We start from the raw sequence: 23,909 nt of genomic DNA on the forward strand, positions 1-23,909 counted from the left end.
GACCATTCGCAACCGTCTCCATGAAGCTGGGCTACGGTCCCGCACACCGTTAGGCCGTCTTCCGCTCACGCCCCAACATCGTGCAGCCCGCCTCCAGTGGTGTCGCGACAGGCGTGAATGGAGGGACGAATGGAGACGTGTCGTCTTCAGCGATGAGAGTCGCTTCTGCCTTGGTGCCAATGATGGTCGTATGCGTGTTTGGCGCCGTGCAGGTGAGCGCCACAATCAGGACTGCATACGACCGAGGCACACAGGGCCAACACCCGGCATCATGGTGTGGGGAGCGATCTCCTACACTGGCCGTACACCACTGGTGATCGTCGAGGGGACACTGAATAGTGCACGGTACATCCAAACCGTCATCGAACCCATCGTTCTACCATTCCTAGACCGGCAAGGGAACTTGCTGTTCCAACAGGACAATGCACGTCCGCATGTATTCCGTGCCACCCAACGTGCTCTAGAAGGTGTAAGTCAACTACCCTGGCCAGCAAGATCTCCGGATCTGTCCCCCATTGAGCATGTTTGGGACTGGATGAAGCGTCGTCTCACGCGGTCTGCACGTCCAGCACGAACGCTGGTCCAACTGAGGCGCCAGGTGGAAATGGCATGGCAAGCCGTTCCACAGGACTACATCCAGCATCTCTACGATCGTCTCTATGGGAGAATAGCAGCCTGCATTGCTGCGAAAGGTGGATATACACTGTACTAGTGCCGACATTGTGCATGCTCTGTTGCCTGTGTCTATGTGCCTGTGGTTCTGTCAGTGTGATCATGTGATGTATCTGACCCCAGGAATGTGTCAATAAAGTTTCCCCTTCCGGGGACAATGAATTCACGGTGTTCTTATTTCAATTTCCAGGAGTGTACTTGGAGAGAACATTTTGAGGAAATTATCAGACAACGTATTAGTCCCTTCCACATGCATCTCTCGAAATGACCACGACGACAAAATGCGAGACATTTGAGCTAATACAATGGCTCGCCAACAGCAATTCTTCCTACGTGACATTCGCTAGTGGAACAGCGAAGGGGGTATCAGCTAGTGGTGCCAGGACTACCCTCCGACACACACAGTTAGCTGGCTTGCGGAATATGATGTACTTTTCATTCTTAAATGAATACACCGCCATTTAACTGTACTATTGTTTATTTAACTACGATCCAGGTTTCTGCGTTTTATGTCATTTTCGAGTGACTGAGTTTATGTCGTTAACATATATTGCAGGACATCAAACTCAAAACTGACAATAAATTAAGAAAAATATTCGCTCCACACGAAATGCCGGATGTAAAATCATCATCTTGTAAAAATATCACTAAACGATAGTGGGAGCACGACATATTTAATAAAATGGTTCAAATGGCTCTGAGCACTATGGGACTCAACTGCTGTGGTCATCAGTCCCCTAGAACTTAGAACTACTTAAACCTAACTAACCTAAGGACATCACAAACATCCATGCCCGAGGCAGGATTCGAACCTGCGACCGTAGCAGTCGCACGGTTCCGGACTGCGCGCCTAGAACCGCGAGACCACCGCGGCCGGCACATATTTAATAAATGTATGTAAGTGTAGACTGATTCAGTGTAAAGAAGGGTGAAAACAACGTTCGGTGAAATTAAAAGAAAGTGTGACAACATTAATAGTGCAATGGTAATTCCACTGATAAACACATTTTAGAGAGCAGACGTCTGGAAAGAGCACACCAAAGAGCTTTACGAGTGGTAATAGTTGTGTGATGACAGAAGAAGAAATGGGCTGTGTTGAAGACATTGGAGATCTAATATTAGAGTCAAAGCTTAAAAGGTCGTTGGAAGACTTGCCATCATATAAGGTAGAAGGGATATATAACGTCCCTTCTGAATTTCTATAATCATTGGGGGAGGATGATATAAGTTGGTGTGTGGAATCCATGAGAATGGAGACATGCCATTCGACTTTCGGAAGAACGCCATGTATACAGTCCCGGAGACAAGGTCAGATGAGTAACAAAAATTATATATAGAATAATCGAAATGATTGTCAAGAAATTGTTAGATTATGAGTTTGGTTTCAGTCTTTCGCCCTTACGGTTCAATCTAAACATCGAAAAAACGACGACGAAAATAAAAGAAAGATTCAAAGTGGGTTGAAAGTTCAAGATGACGGAATACCAATGATAAGATTCCCCAACGGCATTGTTATCTTCATTGCAAGGACAGAAGAACTAGTGGACGTGTACAATGGATGGACAGAACACAGACTAACAGTAAAGTGAAGAAAGGCGAATTTAATGACGGGCAGTATAAATGAGATTGGCAATTAACTTAATATCAAATGTAATGACTGTGAATTCGCGGATCTGAGGAATTCTGCTACCTCACAAGCAAGAAACGTGTGAAAGATGAAGCAAGGAGGACATAAACGCGGAGTAACACAGGCAAAGCGAGCATTCCTGCCCAAAAGAAGTATATTACTATCAAACATAAGCCTTAATTGGAGGAGGTAATTTCTGAGAATGTCCGTTTTGCTGCGTACGACTCCGTACACAACGGTAAAAAGAGGTGGGCTAAAAAAGAGATGGGGCTCCTCCACGCCCGCACCAACGTGGTGACCAAACCAACAGTTCTACTGTCACCTCCGTCGACATGTTAGTTATCTAATAGGTGGATCACAGGATGCTTGTCTGTGATGTTATCCGTGAGTCTGGGTAAGACTACGCATTAACACGGTCCATTAGGTGATAGACTGTGGACGAAACGTGAATGAGGGTAGCGATTTCAAGAGCAGAGGGAAAAAAAGTGACAAGGCTCGTGCCGAGTGAAAAAAAAACCTCTGCGACAGTGGGATGTGTAGTAAGAGCAGTAGTGACTTACCAGCTGCGATAGTTCATGCAAGGTTGGGTTTGTTAGAGTAGGTATCATGCATCATTACTGCGGCAGGCGATGGCGATGTATCCCGGTTTTCTGCAGCCGCTGCATTCCTGGAACAATCAGGATCGTTATATAGTAGTGGGAGATCGGCCATAGATCACTTCACTGTGTGGGAGGTGTGTATAGCTTGTCTGCATGTAGTGTACGGTACGGCTTCCCTGCGTGGTGCCAGTTTTTCGGCAAGTGTGTCCCAACTGGATAACCAGTAATGGTGGCTGAGTAACAGGGGCTCACATGTACCGTTGTGTTTGCTTGTATTTGGCCATAGATGATAGGTCCTTACAAGTATGTCTTTTCGTCTGTTATGTTTCCATCTATGGTTGAGGTCGTAGTTCCCCAAATTCAGAATGAACGGGTTCTGCGAATGTCTGGAGCTTCTGTATAGTCTTGTAGTGAGTTTGTGGATTATTCCGTGAGAGTCTCAAGTCGGTATTCCCGGTGAAGATCCGCGATGCGTGTATGTCGTGGAGTATTGCTTATGATTTTGAATACTTTGTTTTGTATGATCTGCAGACGGCGCAGGCGTGTGGGCGCAGCGTATCCCCAGACAGGGGCTGCGTACGTCATCAGGGATCGAATAAGTGTCATGTACATGGACCTCGACACCCGTCTGTTAAGTGTGCTATGCCTGTTGAGCATAGGGTAGAGCTGGTTGAGCCTCGCGCTTGCTCTGTTGGTCATGTGTTGTATGTGGTCCCCGCAGAGTAATTTCCGGTCCAGCCAGACACCATGGTCTGGGTGGCTGCCGCCAGCTGTCCTGTATCGTGGCGGCAGGGGGCGCTTGTGACCCATAGCCACGGGAGGTGTGGCTCAGCGGGCGTGCTCCAGTCAGTCCGCCGGATGTCACGCGACTGCTGTCGACGTTGGACGACGTTGGGCGGAACCCTGGAATTCCGTTGTCAGGACCGACGCCCCGGTAGGATGGTATCGATATGTGGTACCACACATTTGTAGTGCAGCTTTGCGTCATAGTGTATTATACATTGTGAGGAAACCGAAAAAGAGGAGAATAGGTCTGAGATCCGGTAGTACAGATAGACTAACTGTGGTGTACTGAAGTGCAACATAAGAAGTGTTTGCGAGAGTTTGTACCAGAAGTCCCGTGGACGTCCGCCACAGGGATATCGCTAAGCGCTAACCAATCACGCTGCCCGCGAGAATCACGCCCCCTGGAGCGGCAGCGCCACCAGGAGGAGAATGCGTGCTTAAGTAGCCGTGCAAGAACAGAAGTTGTAAGTGAAACCAGGTCTTGATCGGGAGCTCCTGCCGAACGTTCGTCTTGTCTTCACGTCTTCGAGTCGTCGAGGGAGGTAGAGACTGTGGCCAATATATAGACGGTGGTTAGTCTTCAGTGGAAACGGAACAGTGAATAGAATTATCGTGTACGGACAGAGACCGCCTACCTAGAGTTTTAACGGAGTACTGTTAGTCTGGAACTGTTCTTCCAACGGTACATCAAGACAGAAGAGTAGCTTTCTTCCAACTTCAGTTCAGAGAACATTATCTAGCATGTGCTCATGGAACTGTAGTCAAGGCGGGGCAGGTAGGCTAAACCTGCATTCTAGCTCTAGCCAGCGTTACTATAGTTGCGTAATTTATTTTACTATCCACTATTCTGCGTTACTTTCATTGTGTATGTCCTGCCGTAGAACAGACGCATCCGCCTCCTACCAGAGCAACAGCATCTACATCTACATCTACATGGTTACTCTGCAATTCACACTTAAGTGCCTGGCAGAGGGTTCATTGAACCACTTTCATACTACTTCTCTACCATTCCACTCTCGAATGGCGAGTGGGAAAAAAGGAACTCCTAAATCTTTCCGTTCGAGCTCTGATTTCTCTTATTTAATTATGATGATCATTTCTCCCTACGTAGATGGGTGTCAACAAAATATTTTCGCATTCTGAAGAGAAAGTTGGTGATTGAAATTTCGTAAATATATCTCGCTGCAAAGAAAACCGCCTTTTGCCACCCAAACTCGCGTATCATGTCAGTGACACTCTCACCCCTACTGCGCGATAACACGAAACGGGCTGCCCTTCTTTGCACTTTTTCGATGTCCTCCGTCAATCCTACCTGGTAAGGATTCCAGACCGCGAAGCAATATTCCAGCAGTGGGTTTGTCGCATCTTGTAAGTGTTCTTCCAACAAAGTGTAGTCTTTGTTTCGCCTTCCCCACAATATTATCTGTGTTGTCTTTCCAATTTAAGTTGGTCGTAATTGTAATTCCTAGGTATTTAGTCGAATTGACAGCCCTTAGATTTGTGCCATTTATCGTGTACCCAAAATTTATCGGATTTCTTCTAGTACCCATGTGGATGACATCGCACTTTTCTTTATTTAGTGCCAATTGTCAATTTTCGCACATACTGAAATTCTCTTTAGATCATTTTGTAATTGAAATTGATCGTTGATGATTTTACTAGACGGTAAATTACAGCGTCATCTGCAAACAATCTAAGGGGGCTGCTCAGATTATCACCTAAATCATTTATGTAAATCAGGGACAGCAGGGGGCCTATGGCACTGCCTTGTCAGCGGCACAATTTACACCAAACTGGACGCCCTCAGTCAACAACACTGGTAAGATAAGGAAAGACGAGATTGTTTGCATATTCCCAGTTGGGACTCCCTCTGCCTCACTGCGAGACCTTTGGGATATTTGGCTGAAAAGAACGAAGCTATACGACAGCCCGTCCTGCCCTCACGAGCTGAAAATCAAAGACGCAGTAAATAAATTAAAAAACATCCCCTGTTTGTGTCTGTGTTTACGTCACAATGCCGCTGCTTTGTTCTGGTACGTACTGTTCCCCACCGCCGGCATGGAGTCCATTCGTCAGCTTGCCAGGCGGCGGTCGTGCGTCTGCTGCATCGCGTGACCCGTCGCCCTCAACAGGCGGCAACCACCCGCAGCCCCCCTTCCCCCCCACCCCGCCATAGACCACCACGCACACACAACGGGCTCTGCGGCTGATCGCGCCCGCTGCTTCCCGTAACTCAGCTGCACGCAGCAGGTGCTTTGGATGTGTGCCGTCAACCTCGGTAATCCCGCGTTATTACACAGGACTCGGCATCCGACACCTCACTGACGGACAATACTGCCAATTACGAGGGCGTGCTCAAAAGTAATGGCTCCGAATTTTTTAAGTGGAAACTGTTAAAGCCTTTTAAGTAAAACAAACGTTATTAACATTCTACATCTTTATTCTTCATATCTACATATTTGCGGCGATCTGCCGGCCGCTACACAGTTACGAACTCTTGCGTGTAACACGGCGGTGTGAAACGTAACTATACCGATGTATGAGACACAGCGTGATGTAATCCAGTTTAGAATTCAAAGAGTTTGTCCACACATGGAGCAATGTCCCCCTCAGCTTGGCAGACGACAAACGACCGCTATGACATCTGCAACAACCCGACGTCCTGGGTTCACTGCAACGGGTTTAAATTTCATAGAGTGGCAATGCGCCCGCCGTTTCTCAAGCAAACTGAATGTGCGTCCGCCTTTTTATCTGCAGTTCAAATGGTTCAAATGGCTCTGAGCACTATGCGATGTAACATCTTAGATCATCAGTGCCCTAGAACTTAGAACTACTTAAACCTAACAAACCTAAGGACATCACACACATCCACGACCAAGGCAGGGTTCGAACCTGCGACCGTAGCGGTCGCGCGGTTCCAGACTGAAGGGCCTAGATCCGCTCGGCCACAATGGCCGGCTTACCTGCAGTAAAGGGCGTCGTCTCCTGTGTCACCCCCTGAAACTGACTTCGACTAACTTCAGATACCTCATGCTGGCTTTATTTTTTCTCAAAAGCAGTAAGTGGCGGTGACTTCAGTGTGCACTGACTGCAAGAAGCAAAGTTGTAATCGACATATGGATAAACTTTTCGGTGTAGATAAAACTGCAGGACGACTACCAACGTAAATCAATGCAAAATGAGCAGATACCACGTGAAGGTGGCCGAACGGTTGTAGGCGCTGCAGTCTGGAACCGCGCTGCTGCTACGGTCGCAGGTTCGAATCCTGCCTCGGGCATGGATGTGTGTGATGTCCTTAGGTTAGTTAGGTTTAAGTAGTTCTAAGTTCTAGGCGACTGATGACCTCAAAAGTTAAGTCGCATCGTGCTCAGAGCCATTTTGAACTTACTAGATGCTACTGATGACTAACTGAGCCGTGGTAAAAACTGCTGTTTTGAAGAGCGCGCCGCAGCGCGTAGTGTGAAGCCTCCGTTTCTGGCGGTGGCGCCGCTGTGGCAATCGCAGCTTTGGTGTCTCCCTCTAGTGAGGAAGGGGAAAGGTTGCCTGTTCACGTGCACTTAAGGCGCGCGATGAGCTCGCCAGTCGATCAGTTGGTCAGTCTGGGTGAGTCTGGGTCAGTCTCTCGTCCGGATTTGTGAGGCAGTTAGTGTCTGTCTGTCGTTAGGAGTGCTAGGATGTCTTACGTTCGGATCAACCTTTAAAGCGGGCAAAATGAGTGAGAGTCTGTCCACTCCCCCAGTAAGAGAACTCAGCGAGTGGCCGCCCGGTCGGGGCTTAGTTCCTGCATCTGAGTCTGCGCGTTAGGCCGCCAGTCTGTTCGAGTTTGTTCAGGCAATGGTCATGGGCGGTTGGATCGATCGGTTGGTCGGTTGCGCACTGAGACACAAGATGACTTGTCCGCCGGCGCATGTGAGGTCGCCACGTGAGTCCAGTGGGCCGCGGCGTGTAGCGAGGGGTGGTGACTTCGCGGTCGACAGGAGAGCAACAGGAGTCAACCCACGACATCAGTCTGACCGGTGCGAGCTGCGACGCCGTGGTGTAACTGGTTCTCCGAGCGCTTTTGGGGCCTTTCAGTTACCATCTTCTGGAGCTTGGCTCGGTCCTTTCCTGGTGTAGAGATGTCGTTTTGCCAGTGGGCGTGTTTCCTCTGCATGGTTGGGGTCCGAGCCAGTATTTCCGCCGTCGTGTGTCTGGAAGTGAGTGGTAGACGCACCAGCAGGGCAGTCGCGACGGAGCAGCAGTCGCGGACGGAGCAGCGGGCAGTCGGTCGGTTTGTGCAGACCAGGAGAGACGGGAGATCGGCGCGCCTTCCTGCGTCCGTTGAAGCGGCTGGCAGCGGACGTGTCGGGAGAGCGATTTGGGGGTGCTGCGCCAGGTCTTCTCCAGAAATCGCAGTTTATTAGAAGTTAAGTGATTGGTGATATGTTGTTTCATTTACTTGTTAAATTCTACTTTGGTTTCTTGGTCAGTTTCTCGTCCCCAGCTTGATCGTCTGTGTCTCGTCCGCTTTTGTTAGGCAGTTAGTGTCTGTCTGTCTATCTGTCTGTCTGCCGTACGTTAACAGCTGCCTCTGTCATGTTTGTCGGATTCGGTCTGTTAACGAATTTATTGCTTGAAGTATAACGGCCTGGTTCCTGAAATATGTTTTTATCTTGCCTCTTATCTTGAGAGGCGGTATATGTGTACTGTACAGCATGTCTGGCCAACGTTGTATAATTTTATGTAAGATTGCATTTCATGGGCTTTTATTTAAATGGTCATTTTAGTATATAAAGTTGCCACCTTTCCACCGTAACTTCTTAGAAGTTAAAATCAAGTTGCACCTTAAATGGCAAGTTAATCTTTTAATTAGTGTTTTGTACCATTTCCATCCCTCCACGGGGTGCATAGTTTGTGTACTTGTGTGAATTGTTAAAGCTTTTACTTTAAGGTAATCTGGTGTGTTGCAGATTTCCACCTGTGTAGTGTTTCAGAGGTGGTTGTGAGCGGTCGTGACTACGGCCGTGTCAAAAGGGAGCGGCAAGGTTCTCAGCCCGAAAGCTCCTTTCTGCCTCTAAATAAATTGTAACTTGATATTTAGAGGGTGGTTGGTTGGTTTGGGGGATGAAAGGGACCAGACTGCTACGGTCATCGGTCCCATTTAGAGGGTGCTTACCGCTTATAGTGTGATTAAATGTGTTAATGTTCTTAGTGAATCGCTAGTAAATAAATTAAATTCTAAAGAAAAAGTTTTGAAAGTAAATTCACGGTTCACTCATTAACAGTATTATTGACCAAACTGTCGAAAGTTCGCTTTCCAGTCTCTGGTTGTGTGATTTTGAAAATTATACACAGTTGAGATTGCCTTGGAGTAAAGGCGCCTCTGATCATTTGTGTCGCACATATATTTCTCTTCAAGGTGATCTGAGCAGACTTATCTCGCTGTAGTTCGAAACAGTGTTTCCCGCTCCATATCTGCTTACCATCTCTGCGTTAGCTCCTGTCACTTCGATTCGAGCTGTTGAACGCTATATACACATTAGTCATGTTTCATTTATATTTCTCTAAACAGATTGCAAAGAAAAATTAAACGATTCACCAAATAAAGCAGTTCGTTTTCCAAACAGACCAACAATGGCCTGGTTCCTCTCAATGTTCTCAATGTCAATATGGCGTCCGAGTTAACGTTGTTTGACGGAAATGACTGTGTAACTCGTGCGTTAGCCACTCTTTGAAATTTAAACTCGTTGGTCCACTGTCATCGATCATCTCCATACAGTCTCGACTTGGTCACATCCGATTTTCATCAGTTTCCAGAATGTAAAGAACACCTTCGAGGCCATGAATGTATATATGTATTGAACTGGGGACCTAGAAATGACGGAGAGGCTGCGACCCACCGCAGCCCTCAGTGGTTCATGACCCCACAACAGGCCACAGCAGTCCACCCACCCTACCGCCGCCCCACACCGAGCCCACCGTTCTTCTGCGGTTCGGCACCCAGTGGACCTCTCCCCCCCCTCTCCCCCCCTCTCCCCCCCTTCTCCCCCCCCCCCCCCCCTTGGGAACGTCTCATACCAGACCAGAGTAACCTCAAATGTTTGCGTGGTAGAAGATAGAATAATTATGGTGTACGCGTACGTTAAGACACTGTCTGCGCAGCAATCACCAACACAGTGTAACTGAAGCGGAATAATCAGCCGGCACCACCTCAAATACCATCCACAGGCTGGACCTCGACACTAATCCACCGGGCGGATTCGTGCCGGGCACTGGCACGGCTTCCCGCTCGGGAAGCAGCGCGTTAGACCACGCGGCTAGCCGGGCGGTCACCAAGCATTTGGTCAAGCCCGCACATCACCAGTGCATGCGCGAGCCGTCCACAGGCAAGCTGTTTACTTTCTTGTCGTCAATGCGACGCAGCACGCAGCCACGTCCCCTGTACGCGGTTCTGTATAGATCGGAGAAGCATTAAGTGCGCTTTTCAGGTTCTGCTTTTCCTCCAATGGCTATTTACTTCTCGATTTGGTTTAAGTGGAATATGCCTCCATTTTGTGACAACGACTTCCTGGTTTTTCATTCTGGCCCAAATTAAGTCTTAACAATTTTCATTTATTTTCTCGTTAACAATGGATCAATATGGTACAATTTGTTTAGGACTCATCCACTGTATTGGAATCCGGCTGTTTTATTCTATGATGTATGGCCTTTTAGCGGTGTTTTGTTCTGACAGACAACGAATGTTAGGTAGAAAGATTCCGAGCTTTTCCACTCTAATGTTTTAGTCATGTGAGTAGTAAAATTTTGATATTCTCACATAAAAAGTATTCAGTATTTTTAAAAAAAATTAAAATCTTAAAATTATTTACCACATCAGTGTATATTTCAGGGCTGTTGTTCCTTCTGTATTTTTGTAACGAGCCTTATTGCTATTTTGCCGGCCGGTGTGGCCGAGAGGTTCTAGGCGTTTCAGTCTTAAACCGCGCGACCGCACGTTGAAATCCTGCCTTGGGCATGGATGTGTGTGCAGTCCTTACGTTAGTTAGGTTTAAGTAGTTCCAAGTTCTAGAGGACTGATGACCTCAGATGTTAAGTCCCATAGTGCTCAAAGCCATTTTTTTCCTAAAACAGTTTCGCGAGAGTTTATTCCGTTAACGAAACACACACAGCACAAAAAATTTCAGAATTTCCGTATTCAGCAGTATTTCCCAAATGAAGCTGATATCTGACTGACGTTATTGTGCGACATCTCATATAAAAATACCAACTGTATTGATTTCAACGGCGATCTGTTACAGACAGATAATTTTCGGGTCGTATAATGAAATAATAAATAAAAAAAAGGGGGGGACAGAATTATTTGTACTAACTTAGCATACACTACACATCTTAAAAAAGCATATATTTTGTTTAATATTTTCTCTTAATTTTTACTTTCTCCATTCCGGATTTATTTCGTTTTCAATTATCGCTTATCCTAGACGAAAAGGATCCTTTTTACCACTCCAAGTGGCATTTATTTGTGATTAGCACCCTGCCGCAGCTGCTACCACCAGTAAAACGAAACGGAGAGGGCCAGATGGCCGTGGGAGAGAAGTAACGGCGTTCCAGAGCAGTCCAATACCGAGAAACGCAGCCAGCAGCGTGGGCCGCTACACACACCTCGGTAATATCCTCTTGTTATAGCGGCCATCGTGCTTACCAGCTGCATATTTTGAAGATACTGCAACACTACGGCGTAATATTTTTTTTTTCTTTTAGTTGTCTTTTCTTTCTACATCTGAGAGAAATGCAGTAATACTAGTTTCGTATTTTTGTTCCGATGTACCTTCTGTAGGTGCCATTTATGGAATTGTTGTGTACTTACACATTTATTAACATGTGGTATAAAATATTTCTACGAACCTAACAGCGTAAAATTGTTCTTTCAGTTACGCGTTTGAACATTCTAATCTGTGTGATGTTATGCTAGACAGGTCGAGCCTTAGAAATTCCTCGTGAGGCTGCTGGGCGAAACCGGCACCAAAAGTACCTGGAGAGAAGCGGAGGAAGGAAATTGCCGTGAACTGCGCGAGAGGGGGAAGCGTGCATTGGCAGTAGCTGCTTTCGATTGGTTTCCAGGTACATAACATGGAATGCTTCGGTACATACTGCGAACTATGAAATGAAAATGTGAACAAGTTGAAATACTCCGTATCGTGGACTGACAAGGTGGCTTTGGAAATGTGACGTGCGAATAGTGCAGTCAAGAGTTTGCCGAGTTGTTGGTTTTCGCCGTGTTAATCAGACAGTGAATTTAATGGACTCATCAATTAAAGAAATTAACTGTTTAAATTATTGTACCGGCAATTACTAAGGTGAAAGCCATCAATCTGGACAGTGAAAAGACTATTGTACCAAGCTGACCGCGTTCTGTGAACAGTACAGACTGTGAAGTTGAAGTAAGTAACTCAGCGTCTTGTCATGAACTAATATTTCACGAAATAATAAGAGGGAAGCTGCAGTGTTTGGACTGTCGAATCACGTGACCGATAAGGGAACGTTCTCTGATTCTCACCGCGGACTATGTTATACACAGAGCGTCTTGCGTTGAGGTAACACGAAGACTACAACGTTTGAGCAGTGGTGAGAAAAGATTAATAATCGCCGTAGAGTCGGTAAACATCACGTGTTTTATAAGTAAAGTACATTTTATCTACATCGCCGACTGCAGGTACTTCAGAAAACGAGGAGACTGTAGATGTCGCACTTTCTTTCTGAATCTGTAAACGAGTGGCCATTTTCAAGAGCACAAGTACGGCAGCAGTTGTTAATGAGGAGGATCAAGAACCAGCTTTCTGTAACTGAATTAGTCCCAGAAAGGATGAATATAAAAGACAATGATCTGGCAAGACAAACGGGCTACGAACTGGAACACTGAAAATTGGAACATTGATGGGAAAAGTAGAGGAGGTAGTGGATATGATGAAAAGGAAAAAGCCAGATATTTTAGGCATGGGAGGAACAAGATAGAAAGAAGGCAGTGGGGTACTGAGGAAAGGCTACATACTGGAGTGGAAATGAAGAAGAAAGACAAAAGGGAGCGAAATTTGTTGTGAGGAATGGTCTAAAAGAAGAAATACAGAAGATAAGCCACAGCTTAAAGAAGCTCAGAAACAAAAGAAAAAAGTATCAAGGTGGTTCAGGCGTATGCCACTCAAGTGGGCTGTACATCTCAACAGAAGGGGATTTTGAGAACCACATAAGCAGTTCAATGGACAAAGGATAATAGTCATGGGAGACATGAATACGCATGTTGGGAGTGAAAGACAAGGGTATGGAAATGTACTGGAAGCAGTAGGAGGGGGAAGTAGAAATGAAGAAGGAAAGAGATTGCTGGAATTCTGCATGAGGAATAGTTTGGTGATAGGTAACTCCTGGTTTCGAAAGAAAGAGATTCACGAAGTAACGTGGTACAGCAGGAATCTAGCGCAGTAATCTTTGGTGGATTTCATGCTCTATGATTGGTAAACATAGAGGGCTGTAATGGACATAAAGGTACTACCATCTGAGGCATTGGATAGTGACCACCAGCTACTTGGGATGAGGATGACAGTTGTGAAGGAATGGAAAACGACAGAGAAGCAAGAAAGGAGAATTAGATTATGAAACTGAAGGAAGAATAAATCAAGGGATAATGCCAGGAGATTATAACGGAAAGGTTACCAAAGGACGAGCCAAAAACAGGTAAGAGGAATGAGGACAATTTAAAAGTTCAAATGGCTCTGAGCACTATGTGACTTAACTTCTGAGGTCATCAGTCCCCAATTTAAAAGTGCTGTGGTAAAAACTTCAGTAGCTGTTTATGGAAGTACAGAAAACGATGGAAGCAGATACATGGTGGAATGAAAGAGTCAAGGAGGTAGTAGGAAAGAAGAACAAGACCTTCAACCTGTGGTTCCAAGAAAGGACCGAAACATCAAGACAAGAGTATAAGAAAACAAAGAAAGATGCAAATAAGACAGTGGCTGAGGAGAGAAGAAAGTGTCCTCAGTTGAGTCTGATATACCTAGGCGAGACTTCTGGTTCATTTAGTCTGGGGTTTTGGAACAGCATGAAGTTGTCTCGTGCACTGTGGACTGATCATCCATTTCAAAGAATATGAACAGCCCCAGCACAGGCAGTGGTCTCTACAGGCTGCGAAATTTACCCTCAGTCCATCCTGCTGCATCACCATTATTTGCTGAAAAGTATTCCCTCTATACTCATCCATTATCACCTCCTTCCATTCCTCTTGTGGAAGGCTATAGACATAGTCCTCAGCTGTATGCTTACAGATAATGCACATATTAAACTCCTCTCTGTCAAACACCAACATCCCATCGATTGAATGCATTTCCCAGAAATGTAATTAATAAATTTTATTAATGCCTGTATAAATAAACAATACATTCCTTAAATTTACCACCCATGTCATGATAGCCATTTTTTTAGGAGAGAGTTTTTCCACCACACTGCCAATTTTAAACAGTTGCGTTTGTTTGAATTTCAAGCAGCAAGGTTCTAGGCTAATTGTCAGTACAGTTTTCCTCCAAATTTATGAAATTCTTCCAACAGGATAATACACATATAAGTAAATGAACACAATTTTCAAGAGAGTATCGTATGTCCTCCTTCTCTAACAACTCATACAGAGTCATTTTCCCACCAGTTCACAAGTAGGGGAGGAGGAGGAGCCCTGTCTTCCACAAACTGATTAAATAAAAAATATGCGATGTAAATTTTATAAATAAACAAGTGGCTCAAAATTGAAGTGAGGAGAGTGTGACAAAAAAGTGTTCTGGGATTGGCATCCCTTTTCCCAGAGTGTTGGGGGAGGGGTATCGTGTTTCTCAGAAGGTCAGATTATCCCAGACAGTCATAAATCAGCCCCCAGTGGGTCATAAATCAACTACCATATCAGTTGGTTAACAGGGGGTACTTTGATCCTGAACGTATGCAACCTGCACAAACTAACTGTGTCATAATAAACTTTGTCCCACTACTAGTGTCAAAATGGTGAAGGCAGCAGGGGAGTTTGGCAAACAGTCGGTGTATCATGTGATGAGGGTGGACTGGAATGAGAAGGGGTCTCCAGAAAGGTTGGATGAGGCCACTAATTGTACCTATTTCAAGGAAGGGAATAGAGAGGATTGTAGAAACTGCAGCAGAGTCACATTGCTACTACACCATGCCAAAGTATATCAAAAGATCCTGGGTATCAGAATTCAGACAAAGATTGAGGACAAATTGTGAGAGGAACAGCATGGGTTCAGACCTGGAGATTAACTGTGGACCTCATATTTGCAGTGAGGCAGCTCTAGAAGCTTCACTATGAATTTGGGGGAAACCCTGTGATGGCCTTTGTCGTTATGGAAAAGGCATTTGATGGCTCCTGTAGAAGGAAGGTCTGAGTGAGAGTGGAAAAATAGACAACAGAGTGGATGTCATACTGTGGAAGTCTGAGTTGTGTGAAAATGGGAAATGAAAGGAGGGATTGGTTCCGTCGAACACGTGATGTGAAACAGAGCAGTGGATTGTCACCGCTCGTCCTCATTGTGTTTACCTTACTGGCATGACGATGCATAGCTTTTGTACCTGTGGTCCAGCGAGAGACGTTTGCATAGCGGCTCACCATCGCAGGCGCAGCTAACATTGTGTCAGTGTTATACCAACATTACATGTCTATGTAAATAAGAGCCAAGTCTATCTCTAGGAAATCATAAAGCATCGCAGAAATAGATAACGATCGCTTTTGTTGTTGTTGTTGTTGTAGGAGCTTCCGTGGTGTCTCAGCTTCTCTGCATGGAAATTCACACCCTAATAGGACCTGTTTACGAAAATAGCCCAGGATAATACCGAATGCTTTCTTTGCCATGGTCGTAACGAGGCATCCCATGCTACCCTTCCTGGAAATCGTGACGTCTCAGAAACAGTAATGTTCACACTGCTAAAAGACTTCGTCATTAATGTGCACACTTGAGAAAACACCATTAATCATAAAAGCATTCCTGTTGTTTGGAAAGAGAGCACTGTCTAAGCACATTCGGGAAAATCAAAACAATTACACAAACAGAATTCGAAGCACTGTCCTGCAGAAGAGAAAAATGTCTGGAATTTTCGGTGTCCTACAGCTACTAGAAATGTCCCCATGCCACAATGGTGGATGACGGACAGTATCCCACTGTGAATATTGCCCCCATCTTGCTAGGAACAGTCTATACAGGCTCCTATATCCCAGAAAAAAGGATATCTTGTAAATGAAACGGACATTCTGATTGGCTCTTCCTGTATTTACCCGCTAAATTACTGATGCTGCCAGTGTGGGGACACTGTCCACCTTTTTTTTCTGAAGACGAGACTTTCAGCAGCAAAACTATTTTTTACAGATCACCATATTGCACGGACAGTTAAACTTTCCAAAAGTGATCTACAGATCGACAAATACAGAAAGACACTTCCTCAATTACACTGCTCTGCCACTGACGACGTAAACTTGACTATTTCAGCGTGAAACCGATCTCCAACACAGCTATATATCGCCACATACCGTATCAATGTAGTAAGCACGCAATTCGTATCCTGCGCCATACAGAATCATCACTTCTGCATCCTGCATATAGCTAGCGACTACGAGACACACCTGCATATGCCGTGAAGACTGTTGTACAAAGGCTGCGTTGGTGCCCCTTGGCACAAAGCTGTCACTGTTTCTGGCCCCTACCTGCTTGTTTGCTTTCATTCTGCACCCATCTCCAGACCCTGGGATTACAAGAACACATGTACTATCACATGGTTTGCCAGACTATCATGTCATTTTCATGATACTTTTCGATATCAACCACTTAGCAATATCGATTGCATAGCAGTATCGCTTGCACACTATAATTTCGAAGATATAGACTAGAAATTATTTTTCTGAAACGTGAAACCTTAGAGAGGTGCAGCATGCTGTAAACCACTGAGTTACTAGAAACTTACCCTGTCTGCAAAAAAACTAGAGGAAACTGGTGTTTCAACTCGCGAATACCAAATGTCTACGATATAAAAGATTCCAAATCATCCTTATACACACATTAAAAAATAGGCGCCGGCCGAAGTGGCCGTGCGGTTAAAGGCGCTGCAGTCTGGAACCGCAAGACCGCTACGGTCGCAGGTTCGAATCCTGCCTCGGGCATGGATGTTTGTGATGTCCTTAGGTTAGTTAGGTTTAACTAGTTCTAAGTTCTAGGGGACTAATGATCTCAGCAGTTGAGTCCCATAGTGCTCAGAGCCATTTGAACCATTAAAAAAAGTTTTGCATCACCACAGTTCCCAGTACTCCTGAAGATAGACGTTGACTGTGGATATTGTATCATAGACACAGTCCCTTTGACTGTTCACAGATGTCACCAAACCTGCCCAAAGATGTAAACAACCATGCATGAGCAGCGCCTATTAAACGGAGGTGTGCCGACAGCCAATAAGTTCCAGTAATTCCACCAGGAAGGACATACATAGCTCGTGTTCTCTGTAGTTCAACCATGCCTAGATGGTCAATATCGCGGTTCGATCGTGTCCTCATTGTTACTTTGTGCCAGGAAGGGCTCTCAAGAAGGGAAGTGTCCAGGCATCTTGGAGTGAACCAAAGCGATGTTGTTCAAAGATAGAGGAGATACAGAGAGACAGGAGCTATCGATGACATGCCTCGCTCAGGCCGCCCAAGGGCTACTACTACAGTGGATGACCGCTACCTACGGATTATCGCTCGGAGAACACTGATAGCAACGCTACCACGTTGAATAATGCTTTTCATGCAGCCACAGGACGTAGTGTTACGTCTCAAACTGTGCGCAATGGGCTGCATGATGCTCAACTTCACTCCCAATGTCCATGGCGAGGTCTATCTTCGCAACCACGACACCATGCAGCACAGTACAGATGTGCCCAACAACATGCCGAATGGATCGCTCACGATTGGGATCACATTCTCTTCACCGATTAGTGTCGCATGTGCCTTCAACCAGACAATCATTGCAGACGTGCTTGGAGGCAACCTGGTGAGGCTGAACGCCTTAGAGACACTGTCCAATGAGTGCATCAAGGTGGTAGTTCCATGCTGTTTTGAGGTGGCGTTACATGGAGCCGACATACGCCGCTATTGGTCGTGGAAGGCGCCGTAACGGCTGTACGATGCCATCCTCCGACCGATAGTGGAACCATATCAGCAGCATATTGACGAGGCATTCTTCATGGGTGACAATTGGCGCCCCCACCGTGCAAATCTTAAGAATGAATTCCTTCAGGACAACGACATCGCTCGAGTAGAGTGGCCAGCATGTTCTCCAGACATGAACCATATCGAAAATGCCTCAGATAGATTGAAAAGGGCTGTTTATGGACAACATGACCCACCAACCACTGAGGGATCTACGTCGAATCGCCGTTGAGTAGTGGGACAACCTGGACCAACAGTGTCTTGACGAGTTTGTGGATAGTATGCCACTACAAATACAGACATGCATCACTGCAAGAGGATGTGCTCCCAAATATTACCAGTGTGTGCAGCAATCTGGACCACCACCTATGAAGGTATACGGTGGTACAACTTGCAATGTGTGGTTTTCATGAGCAATAAAAAGGGCGGAAATGATGTTTATGTTGATCTGTTCGAATTTTCTGCACACGTTCCGGAACTCTCGGAATCGAGCTGATGCAAAACTTTTTTTTGATGTGTGTAATTTGCAAAGTCAACTAAGGTGTTTCTCAAGTCTAGAGAACCAGCAAACGTGTCTCCCACCCGCTTTCACCTGCTAGATGCACACCACACACCACAATCGATGTTCTCTCAACCAAATAAACACGGGAAATATGCAGAAGCAGTCAACCGGACAATTTACATGGGAGGGAATAATGGTCCAGTGCAAACACACATCCATATTGAATCTTCTCAAATTTCCACCGAGAACACACGTGATGAAAGCTGCCCACACATAGTGAGTATTAGTTGGCTGTTCAGCCATCTAGAGGACGACACAGTTAAGTGAGCTACATTCCTGCATACCAACAGGCCTTTCCATTCGGACAGCTCCTGCCATTAACCAGTAACATGAATCATTCCCGCCACGCACCACCAGGCAGAATCATTCTAGGAAACTGGCTACATATATATTTTATCACTGTACTTACAATTAAATGTTACGATTGCGGCCTCAATTGAACGACGTCCAACAATAAGCAAAGTATCGGTAATACCCCCACCTGATGGCTGTGGCTCAAATAGAAATATCTGCGCCATTCTTATGACTTGACATACTTTTCTCATTTCTATCACAGTATTCCATGTCAAATCCATACCTTCCTTACGATTTCTAATGAACAGTTTCAGTCAAAATTTTCTGCCTTAGTAACAGTTCATGCTTGTATTGCGTGACAGTGGCCACTTAAAGTAAAGTAAAATTTCACTGGCAAACCTAATAACTAAAGATACAGCACAAATTAAGAGTGCGCAATTTCATTAATTCTGTATTTAGCTTAGCGAGTGACTTCTGCTGGCTTGGTATGTATTTTATTGCTGTTATTTTAAAAGTAACATGAGTTGCTCATTTGCTTAAAATAAATTCAGTTCAATCTTTCAATAATCAAAAGTAAACTGCTTGCCTTTTTCTAAATATTGCATTACGTTATACTGAGGTTACTGAAAGTTTTTTTGCGTAACAGAGCTTAAGTTAAGGCAGTCATTCATTTAACCGGTAACTCTATTTAATTTTACTTTCAAAATTTAATATTTCAGAATAAGTAACTGCAAACTCAGTGTTAACTGATTCATTTATTTTTTTCGGGAAACGTTGTGCGGTGGAAAGGCGTGACAGTCTTCTGTTGCCATGCCAGTGATTATTTACTTAAATTTCTTTGCCATTACCTTCCTCAATATTCTGGAGATTCATTGCCTTAGTGAGCTGGCGATCGTTTAATTATCCCTTCTGTTTGACTAATCATTGTTTCCTTCGTGTTATGAGTGATTTTTGTAGTTTCGTGAGCGATTGCCCTACATTCCAACCATTTCAAAATTATCATCAGTATTTAGCTTAAATTTAGAATAGATTCTTCCTTCAGAAGATTCTGTTGTACACTTTCCTCCAACTAACCGGTGCTGTTTTCCTTCGGTAACGATAGCCTTACTAACTGAACTCCTCCCGAACAGGCCGGCCGGAGTGGCCGAGCGGTTCTAGGCGCTTCAGTCTGAAACCGCGCGACCGCTACGGTCGCAGGTTCGAATCCTGCCTCGGGCATGGATGTGTGTGATGTCATTAGGTTAGTTAGGTTTAAGTAGTTATAAGTTCTAGGGGACTGATGACCTCAGATGTTAAGTCCCATAGTGCTCAGAGCCATTTGAACCATTTGAACCTCCCTAACAGACCATGAAGGTCCAACGGTACCAACCGGCCGCCGTGTCATCCTCAGTCCACCAACGATACCTCCGTAGCTCTGACACTTCCTAGGACACCAGAATCCAGAGGGAAGTAGTTTTATCATCTTAAATATTGTCACCACAGTGATTGCGATAGAAAACTTACAGAGTGAGTGTATGTCAGATGTTAGATATGTATGTCCTGCATTAGAGAATTAAGAGCGTTGCCTTCCGCATGACCAATACTTCAGAAACCATATGACTTTAACGTTACAGCGTTTTCTAGTGCACAACCATGTAGCCTTATGAGTGCTTGTGTTTACGCTCTGCGATCACTTCTCTCTTGCCGGTACCTTCTTGGGACACTGGAATAATACTTCAGAATTGATAACACAGTTGATTTATGTAAAGTGTTTCAAAATCCATCCATCTGTACCTCCATCGTGCATAAACCACACATTTCTTCTTAATCATCTGTTATATCGCCACAACTCATGTCTACTATACGCCGATAAGGGGTGCTAACCCCCCTTGACATGCACACATCTGGAGAGATCTCATGTACTTGGGTGGGTGCTGTGAGTAAGATGGTGCAGAACGGTCTTCGCTGAACAGTAGTTATAGGCTCAGCTCGCTCTGTTCCGTCACGAGACATAGAATGTAGCAGTTACAGTACCCTCCTACTTCACTGGATGCGAATATGGACAGGCATGGGGTCAGCACACCGCTCTCCCGAGCGTATGTCAGTTTCCGAGACCGGAGCCGCTACCTCTCAATCAAGTAGCTCCTCAGTTTGCCTCACAAGGGCTGAGTGCACCCAGCTTGCCAACAGCGCTCGGCAGACCGGATGGTCACCCATGCAAGTGCTAGCCCAGCCCGAAAGCTCTTAACTTCGGTGATGTGACGGGAATCGGTGTTACCATTTTGCAAGGCCGTTGACAGCGACAGCCTTACACATCTTAAATTTCATTAGGAGTAAGCAATAACGGTCAGTTATATAGCAATCCAGTAGGCCGATTAGAAAGGTGAAGGTTACAAGTCGACCACTGTTTCGCGTTTTGTAAGTCAATATCTTCTGCGATCATCCCTCATGCACTGCACTACAGGGAGGGTACATGTAAATGTGCTCAAATGTGATCATACACACCTAAATCTCGCTGAGCATGCATAACACACTCTTCTAAATTTTTCAGCGACCCTTTCGCTTACTTTTCGGCGTTCTATTGTCTTGTATTAATGCTAGCACCGCTTGTTTTACCTGTGTAGGCTTGGAATATGCTTCACTCTTAGCAGCAATGTTATTAGTGCGATAACGCAAAGATACTTGCGTGCGACACGCCATCCCTTGTCTCCGCTGGAGCGTAAACAACAACCCTTGTCCCGCTTTGAGTACCACAGTAGTTTGTCTTCCTTTGTGGGTCGCTAATTTTCTTCTCCTACGAGCACCTCATTCTTGGTTCTCAGCACTTCCGCGAGCAGTGAAGGCGTTACGTCGCCGGCATCTCAAGAGGAGCACTTGCTTCTATCCTCCATGTCGCCTATTGAGTGTCCCAACCGTTACGAGAGCTGCATCCTGAAATTGAACATAAATTAGCCATGAAACAGGACAAACCTTCTTGCGGAAAATTATAATTTTGTCTATTACAGTTAAACAGACACAACGGCGCTGCTACGTGAGTAACACGCAGCGGATCCACTAGAGAAACTGCGGTACGACTGCAGCCCGCCCGCGCTTCATGATCTGTTGTGATCGAGTGTCCAGGAAGGAGCGCTCTTGTGCGACAAGCCCACTGGAGCTAAACTACAACCTGACAGTACTTGATCACTCGTAAAGAAAGATAGCTTCCCGCTGTCAAACGACTACGTAATCTTCTCAGAAAACCAGAGGCGTAAAGTGCTATTGTGTAAATCTCCTATAAACAATACACAGGAGAACGATAGTATAAACTGCTAGCACTGAACCTGAAAATTAACACGCTCTTCTGTTAAATTTTTCTAAGTACGTACATCAGCACTCTTAGGAAATTGAATGAGTGAACAATGATTATCGGATCCTTTCCATTCGCTTCTTGAGTCTAGTGTCTCTGTTGTACTATATTTTCCAGTAGGGAGTACTGGCTAAAAAGTAGCTGACACAGTGCATTATGATCCAGAATGTAATATACTTGGATCACTCTAACTGAAATCGGACGAAAATCGTCAGACTTTGCACGTATTTTTTAGCTTTTGCATAGTCAGATAACACGAACTTTTATGTTAAAAGAACATCGGTTTGCCGTCTTGTTTTATTCGTCTTTCAGTTGTATCTGTTACATGAAATTCGCATCACCTTTATGTACAGGCTAGCCTACAAGCGTTTATACGCTTTGCTTCCTCGGAACTTTTCCTCTCAACCGCACCCTTTATCCCTGAACTAACTACTCGTGAATGCCTTATTTACGCGAAATACCAGTCAGATCGGGGTGGAATACTTGTGTGAAAGTGGCATTTCTGCAGCGAGACACTTACTTCTCCGGAGCTTGATGCACTTGTTGCGATAAGTGGCTTTTCACAGGTATCGTACAGGTACATTAAAAGTTGTTGTCTGTCTACCAGAGCAGCATAGCGTGATATAGTCTACGACACATGTTATTGGGAGACAGTTTTAACACATGCTGATAGTTTGAGGAGACTTCGACCAGTCGCTCTTTATGATAATTTACTTTGACTGGACCAGTTTCAGCCTAGTTTGCCTATCTTCACGCGGCTGTTACGTATGTAGATTTATAAAGGCCAACAATTTTGCTTAAATTCTTATTTCCAATATGTAGGAATGATATTAAGAAAGGTAGTCGCAAAATAATCATAAAAAAGTGACTCGTAGGGGGCGGAGGAATTAATTATCATTAAAAAATTGACTGGTCGAAGTTTTTCAGTCAATCATTATATCAAGTCATCAAGTCCTAACATACCACACGCATAAAAAAGTTTAAAATATGTGTTTTATTGTTAAAGCGAGGGGTATTAATTAGAGGGAGAATGAATGGCTGAAACTGCATATCATTTGCCTGTCTTTCCTGTGCAATGATTTTGTTTTCGTTGTTCACCCACGAAGATTTTGATTCTAAGAATCTCTCAGGGGGAATGCCACGATGATACCCTAGTAAAGGCATGGCCTTTGAGGTACTCTTGCCTGTCTTCATTAGCGAATATTTTACAAATTGCAAGAGAGATTTAGTCGACTTTGTGTTGTTACCAGGAAATATCACGAGGAACTAATCTGTTATCGTCCCCCATTAATCTTACTTTAATTTGTGGAAGATTACCCATGACTATGACATGCATTAAACATCTTTTTTAATATTTGCAGATTTTCCAATGGTAGTGATGTTTGCCAATGATTTTAAGTTACTGTCAAGTTAGAGTCTTTTTAAAGCCTTTGAAATAGTCTCGTCGCCCTTAATCACTGCCTTCTTTATTCTATTACCGTCGAAATTCCATATTAATCGGTGAAACTGATGGCCATAGTACTCCGAGTCTTCTATAAGATGTTTTACTGATGAGTAAACATCTGGATACACTTCTGGTCAGCCTTTTCTTGTGTTGCTACTGTAATGTCAGTGTGCCTCAATTCCACTTTCTCCACCTACATGACAACAACACGCCAGCCGGTGTGGCCGAGCGGTTCTAGGCGCTTCAGTCTGGAACCGCGCGACCCCTACGGTTGCAGGTTCGAATCCTGCCTCGGGCATGGATGTGTGTGTTATCCTTAGGTTAGTTAGGTTTAAGTAGTTCTAAGTTCTAGAGGACTGATGACCTCAGATGTTAAGTCCTATAGTGCTCAGAGTCATTTGAACCA

Source organism: Schistocerca nitens, chromosome 1, assembly GCF_023898315.1.
Source record: "Schistocerca nitens isolate TAMUIC-IGC-003100 chromosome 1, iqSchNite1.1, whole genome shotgun sequence".
NCBI classification, from domain to species: Eukaryota; Metazoa; Arthropoda; class Insecta; order Orthoptera; family Acrididae; genus Schistocerca; species Schistocerca nitens.